Here is a 6,482-nt window from a genome sequence, read left to right as displayed (position 1 = left end):
GTTATTGATTCATATGTGTTTTTGTATATTTTGTATATTGGTCCCTTATCAGATGCGTTGCTTGCAAATATATTGTACCGTTTCAATGATTTTCTCTTTACCTCGTTGACAATTTCTTTTGCTGAGCAGAAACTTTGTATTTGTTGTAGTCCCATTCTTTTGTTTTTGCTTTTCCTTCCTTTGCCTTTGGGGTAAAATTCATAAAATCCTCTTTAAGTCCAAGGTCCTTGAGTTTAGTTACATTTTCTTCTATGTGGTCTATTGGTTCTGGTGTTATATTCAATTCCTTAATCCATTTTATGTTAATTTTGGTGTGTGGTGATAGACAAAGTCTCATTAAAATCTTTTGCAGGTGGCCTTCTAATTTTTCCAGCACCAATTATTGTTTTTGGATTTTCGTTGAAAATTATTTACCCATTTTGTTGCAAGAAGCGACACCTGATGGAAGATTTCGGACACTCAGACAACACTGTTAGAGAAAGGAGAATATATTAGGCTGGCAGAGTGGGTGGGGTTAACAACTACAAACACATACTCCCCTTAGTCGAATATATTAAAGCTCATATATTTTTGCAGTGTCCGTGTAAGGGGCACGTGATTCCTTTGTCTGAGGTTTCACATGTGCCTCCTTACTCAGGATGGGTAGGGGGAACTTCGGGCCAAGGGGCTGCAAGGGTGCAAGAATTTCCAGACTACTGGTCTTATCTATTTACAGGTCACTTTGCCTTGTAGAACCTGCAATCTTGGCGCTATCAACACTGTTATAGAATTCTAGGAGAGATGAAAATACTGAGACTATAAGCAGAAATGAGCACATATTGATGCTGGCACTGGCTCAGCAGATCTCTATCCAAAGGCTGAGCTCTGATCGTAACCTAATAAGCAGTTTTACACAGTCTTGTTATTCCTTCACAGCTACAGAGGTAAGGAAGAACATCAATTGGTTGGCAAGCCATCAACCAACAGTCATGAGCTGGAGAGTCCTTGAGGTGGGGGAGGAGGCTGTGAGAAAACATGTTAGCTGAAAATCACTGAGCAGAATGTGGGGAGAGAGAGCAGTTTTAACCAGCTGAGAGTTATTTCTGTAGGACTTTTCCTTTGCATTTTTTTCAGATGCCTCTTTTCCTCTCTCAATATAAATATGGGTTTACTTCTAGACTCTCAATTCTGTTCCACTGGTCCATGTGTCTATTTTGCTGCCAATACCATGCTGTTTTGATTATTGTCACTTTGTAGTATAATTTGAAATCAGGCAGAGTGATGCCTTCAGCCTCATTCTTTTTTCTCAGTATGGCTTTGGCAATTCGGGGTCTTTAGTGCTTCCGTACTACTCTGATCATTTTTTGTTGCATTTCTTTACAAAATGCCAATGGTCTTTTGATGGGGATTGCATTAAATCTGTATAATGCTTTAAGTAACATGGTCATTTTAACTATGTTGATTCTTTCATCCAAGAACATGGAATATATTTCCATTTCTTTGTATCTTCTTTGATTTCTTTTAATAGGGTATTGTAGTTTTCATTATATGGGTCTTTCACATGTTTTGTTAAATTTATTCCTAGGTATTTTATTCTTTTTGTTGCAATTGCAAAAGGAATTATTTATTCCAGTTCTTTTTCTGACGATTCATTTTTAGAGTATAGGAACGCTGTGGATTTTTGAATGTTGATTTTGTATCCAGAGACTTTACTGTATTTGCTTATTGTGTCTAGTAGTGTTCTTGTGGAGTCTTTAGGATTTTCTATATAGAGAATCATGCCATCCACAATAGTGACAGTTTGACTTCTTTGTTTCTTATGTGAATGCTTTTTATATCTTCCTCTTGTCTGATTGCACTCGCTAGGATTTCCAAGCCTTGTTCCTGATCTTAGAGGGAAGGTTTATAGTTTTTCATCATTAATTATAATTTTGGCTGAGGGTTTGTCATAGGTGGCATTTATTATGTTAAGGTACTTTCCATCTATACTGATTTTGTTAAGTGTTTTGATCATAAATGAAAGTTGTATCATTTTTTTTTCTTTTCACACCTATAGCACACAGTCTTCCTATGTGGTCTCCCATCTAAGTACTAACAAGGCCCAACCCTGCTTAGCTTCCGAGATCAGGTGGGATCGGGCACGTTCAGGGTAGCATGGCTGTAGACTGGATACTGTATCTCATCTAAGGCTTTTTCTGCATATATTGATATGATCATATGATTTTTATCTTAATTTGTTTATGTGGTGCATTACACTAATTGATTTGCATATGTCAAACCATCCCTGTGCCCCTAGGATATAGCTCACTTAATCATGGTGTATAATCTTTTTAATATGTTGCAGTATTCTGTTCGCTAGTATCTTATTTAGGATTTTTGCATCTGTGTTCATGAGAGATATTGATGTGTAGTTTTCTTTTTTGTGTGTTATCTTTACCAGGTTTTAGCATCAAGGTAATATTGGCCTCTAAAAATGAGTTGGGAAGTATTGCCTCCTTTTCGATTTTTTTGGAAGAGTTTGAGATGAATATATATTAAATCCTCTTTGAATATTTGTTAGAATTCACTGGTAAAGCCATCTGGTTCTGGACTTTTACTTTTTGGAAGGTTTTTGATGATTGTTTCAATTTCCATATTACTGATAGATCTATTTGGATTTTCCAGATTTTCTTGATTCAGTGTAGAAAAATTGTATTTTTCTAATTCCTAGTCCATTTCTCCTAGGTTATTAAATTTGGTGTTATATACTTTTTCATAGTATTCTTGCATGATTCTTTGTATTTCTGCAGTATCTGTCAGATAATTTCCCCTCTTTCATCCCTGATTTTGTTTATTTGTGTCCTATCTCTTTTTTTCTTTAGTGAGTCTAGCCAGGGGTTTGTCAGTTCTATTAACCTTCTCAAAAAAACCAGCTCCTTGTATTTATTTTTTCTATTGTTTTTGTTTTGTTTTGTTCTCAATTTCATTTATTTCTGCTCTAATATTGATGATTTCTTTTTTCTGCTGACTTTAGGGTTCATTTGTTCTTCCTTTTCTAGTTTTTTAAGACGAAGCATTAGGTTGTTTACTTGGACTTGTTCTTGTTTTTGGAGGTAGGCCTGTAATGATATGAACTTTCCTCTTATGACCGCTTTCGTCATGTCCCAAAAGTTTTGATATGTTGTACTATCATTATCATTCGTTTCTATGTATCTCTTGATCTCCCTTTTTATTTTTTTCTCTGACCCAGTTAATCTCAGTAGCATTTTGTTTAATCTCCATGTATTTGTGGTTCTTCCTGATTTTTTTATTTTTGCATTTGATCTCTAATATCAAAACATTATGATCAGAGAATATGGTTGGTATGATTTCAACCCTCTTATATTCATTGAGACACTCTCTGTGTCTCAGTATGTGGTCAATCCTTGAGAATGTTCCTTGTGTATTAGAGAAAAATGTATAAACAGCTGTTTTGGGATGGAAGGCTCTGTAAATGTCGATGACGTCCAGTTGGTCTAATGTATCATTTAAGGATGTTATTTCCTTATTGATTTTCTGTTTGGATGATCTGTCCATATCTAACAGTGGGATATTTAAGTCCCCTACTACAATGGTGTTTTGGTCTGTTTCTCCCTGTAGTTCTGTTGGTAAGTGCTTTACATATTTCAAGGCTCCCTGATTGGGAGCATAGATATTAAAAAGTATTATGTCTTTTTGGTACATGATTCCCTTTATCATTATGAAGTATTCCTGAGTTTCTTTCTTTACCTTTTTTATTTTGGAGTCTTTTTCATCCGATATTAGTACCACTATTTCTGCTTTTCTCTGAATACCATTTGCTTGAAACATCATTTTCCGCCCTTTCACTTTGAGTCTATGTTTGTCTTTGGAGCTGAGATGTGTCTCCTGGATGCAGCAAATGGTTGGATTTTGTTTTTTGATCCAATCTGCAACTCTGTGCCTTTTTATTGGTGAGTTCAGTCCATTTACATTTAGGATGATTATTGAAATATGAGGTCTTCTTATAGCCATTTTATCTTTTGCTTTGGTAGCTTTGTGTTTCCATTTTTTCCTTGCCTTTGTGTTTCTGTTTATTTTGGTTGGCTTTTGTGGGTTTTTCCTCTTATTCTTCTTGCTTTTTGTTATATATGTCAGTTCTGAATATTTGGTGTGTGGTTACCATTGCGAATATTAAGAGGTTAGTTATATATATATACACAATCGTCCATTTTCTTCTGTGTGTGCCTTATGACCTTTCTCTTTTGCAAATTTGGATCTTTGAATCCTCCCCTTTTCAGTCATTTTTACCTCAATTCATCCCTATGTATGTTGAACGTTCATTACTATCTTGTTGTAGCAATTTTCCTCTTATTATTTAAGTTTATAATGCCCTCTTCTTAGTAAGGGTTGTACTCTTCTGCTTCTTTATGCCAGATAATCACTTTACTCCTAATTATGTATTTTTGTTTGTTTGTTTGTTTCATTACTTTGTTTTAGGTGATCTGACACCTTTCAGTATTTCCAGTAGTTCAGTCCTCGTAGTGGAGAATTCTCTCAATTTTTATATGTCTAGAAAGTCTTAATTTCTCCTTCATATATAGAAGAGAGCTTAGCTGGATCCATTATTCTAGGCTGGTAGTTCCTTTCACTTAATAGTTTAAATATTTGATTCCAGTCCTTTCTGGCTTGTAAAGTTGGTGCTGAGAAGTCTGATGATAATCTAATGGGGTTTCCTTTATATATTACCATCTTCTTTTCCCTGGCCGCCCTGAGAATTCTATCTTTGTTATTGATTTATGGTAACTTTAATACAATGTGTCTTAGTGAAGGCCTTTTTGTGTTAAGATAATTGGGTGTTCTGTTGACTTCTTGAATTCCAAGCTCAAGCTCATTCCTTAGATTTGGGAAATTCTCATCCACTAGTTGTCCGAATATGCTTTCTAGTCTCTGTTCCTTTTTTTCTCTTTCAGTAATGCCCATTATTCTTATGTTTCCTCCCCTGATGGTATCAGCTAGTTCTTGTATTTCTCTGCGATTATTTTTCATTCTTTGGTTTCTCTCTTCTTCCTTCTGATTTATTTCTAGATTTCTGTCTTCGATATCAATGATCCTTTCCTCCATTTGGTCGACTCTATTTCTCAAGCTTGCTATTTTATTTTTCAACTCTTACAGTGTGTTCTTCATCTCCAGAAGGTCTATTTGGTTCCTTTTGAGGATTTCAATCTCCTTGCTCTGCTCAACTAGTTGTTTTTTCAATTCCTGAAGTTGTTGATTTGAATTGTTTTGGATCTCATTGAATTTTTTTCAGAAGTACCATCCTGAATTCTGTCATTTAAGTCGCACGTTTTTATGTCTGTAAGCTTTTTTTCTGGAGATTTTCTCTTTCTATCTGATCTGCCTTGTCACCTTGGTTGTTCATGGTCTTTAATGGACTATTTCTCTGCCTAGGTATTAATGGAAATGTATTCTGCTTTTTTTCTAGAAAGAAATTTTATTATATAATGGTCTCTCTTTAGCTTGCTGCAAAGAAGGCACTTTTCTTTTGGTTTCCAGTAGGTAGTGTCTAAAGCCTCTTGGGTCCCCGCTTCCTATAAAGCTTTAAAAAATGTCTTTTTCTTTCCTTTTCTTTCCTTTCCTTTCCTTTCCTTTCCTTTCCTTTCCTTCTAAACAACAACTCGCTCAACCATTTTCAACAAACAACCATTTTCCGGCACCAACAAACTTTCGTATAAACAAACAATACATAAACTCGTTCAGCACTAAACAAACTCTTTTTCTCCTTCGTTTCCTTCCTTCCTTCCCCTTCTCCTCATCCTTCATTCCTTCATTCCTTCCTTCATTCATTCCTTCATTATTCTTCCTTCATTCATCTTCCTTATTCTAGCTATTCCTTCCTTCCTTCTTTCTTATTTTATAATTTTATTTCTTTTTCTTTTTCTTTTCCTTTTTTTTTTTAGGCAAGGCAACCCTTGGTTGACCTCACAGATTGCAAGGAATTTCTCAGCTTACAGTCTTTTATTTTTTACGTCTCAAGCACCTGGTGTTCCTTGGTGGTTTCCCATCCAAGTACTAACCAGGTCCGACCCTGCTTAGCTTCTTAGATCAAATGGAATCAGGAGGGATCAGTCTTGTTTAGGGTGGCATGGCCATGGACATCTTTTTATTTTCTGATAGATATTTATTTATGCTTGCTTACCTCAGTTTCTGTCCCTGTCAGTTTAGCAACAGTTTTGGTAGCCTTTGCTCAGATTCTTCTGGGGCTCCACGGTGATTGGTCTTGGAGTATATGAGGGATGGGGCCCTCTGGGCTGGGAGTTGGGGACTGCGTCTCAGCCTCGGTTTTCCGACCGGGGCCAGTAAAAATCAACTGTTGTTTCTCTGCAATCCCGTCTCGCTTCTTTGCTTTCTGCCCTGATGACTGGGCCCTGTTGCCGGCTGCTAGAAGTTCCGGCACTTCCAGGCTGGCTGATCAGGGGGAGTCAGTGCACCTTCACCCCTCCCCCTCCTTCTGCAGGGAGCTCCAG

At 36.4% G+C, this 6,482-nt stretch overlaps 1 pseudogene; it reads right to left on the bottom strand.

Annotated features, from left to right (window-relative positions):
- Positions 1-2,026: 2,026 nt before the first annotated feature.
- On the bottom strand, positions 2,027-2,145 carry LOC120606015 (uncharacterized; annotated as a pseudogene).
- Between the last annotated feature and the right edge of the window lie 4,337 nt (positions 2,146-6,482).

Source organism: Pteropus medius, unplaced genomic scaffold, assembly GCF_902729225.1.
Source record: "Pteropus medius unplaced genomic scaffold, Ma_sr-lr_union100, whole genome shotgun sequence".
Lineage (NCBI taxonomy): Eukaryota > Metazoa > Chordata > Mammalia > Chiroptera > Pteropodidae > Pteropus > Pteropus medius.
This window is presented reverse-complemented; position numbering and strand designations above follow the sequence as displayed.